Below are 1,195 nucleotides of genomic sequence, written 5' to 3'. Positions count from 1 at the left end.
ATTATTAATCTTTATAGTTTATAATATCGTTAAAGTTTTTTTTTTTTTTAAATCAAAACTTTGTATATATATATAAAGTTTAACCTTTTATTCTTAATAATTCTTTCTTTCCTAATTTTTTCATTCATAATTTTTTCCATTCATAATTTTTTCATTCATATTTTTTATTATTACGTTTGTAGAAATAAATAATCTTGTATTTTTCTATTATTCAATTGATCTTTAATCATAATTAAATAAACGTCTTTAGCTTTAAATAGTATAGCTTTAACTATTACACCGGTTAAATATGTACTAATTTTATCTTCATTATTATTTTAAACTTAAACTTCGTTCAACTTGTATTTAAAACAATGATAATTTAAAACAATGATAATTTAGGTAAGATGTTTTTTGTATATAATATACATGTTATTATTATGGATGAAGGGATGATTATTGAATGGTTATTATTTTGATATTATGATATTTTTTAAATAATTTTTCTATCTTTATATAATAAGTATATCATATTAATTCATTTGGTACTTATTGTTGGTTGAGATATATATCTAATTATTGTTCTACTTACGATCTGACGAGTAGCTATATTTTTGAATAGAACTTATTTTAGATAATTTCAATTGATTTTAATCGATTTAAATTTCTTTTCTATTTGAAAATTGGTTATGAAACACGTGTAATCTTTTTATTATATTTATCTTATGATATTTACTTTACTTTATATTATACTCATTTATTGTGCTTTTAATTATTAATTTTTCTATATGTGATAGTGGATTTTCATCGATGAGTTCTTGAAAATTGGTTATTTTCCCTAAAACTATATATATTTTATATATACTTTATCTATAAGGCTCAATTTAATTTTTTATAAATTGATTTTAATTGAGTTTTTTACCTGTAATTTTGGATTTTGTCCCTAATAATATTATTATATATATATATATATATATATATATATATATATATATATATATATATATATATATATATATATATATATATATATATATATATATATATATATATATATATATATATATATATATATATATATATATATATATATATATATATATATATATATATAAAACATCATTATTATTATTAGGCGATGGACTGGGGTGGAATCGTTAGCGCATCGAATAAAATGCTTAGAGGCATTTCTTACGGCATTATATTCTAAGTTCAA

Source organism: Octopus bimaculoides, chromosome 1, assembly GCF_046866305.1.
Source record: "Octopus bimaculoides isolate indiv1 chromosome 1, ASM4686630v1, whole genome shotgun sequence".
Lineage (NCBI taxonomy): Eukaryota > Metazoa > Mollusca > Cephalopoda > Octopoda > Octopodidae > Octopus > Octopus bimaculoides.
The sequence above is the reverse complement of the archived record's forward strand: the minus strand, read 5'-3'. Positions refer to the sequence as shown.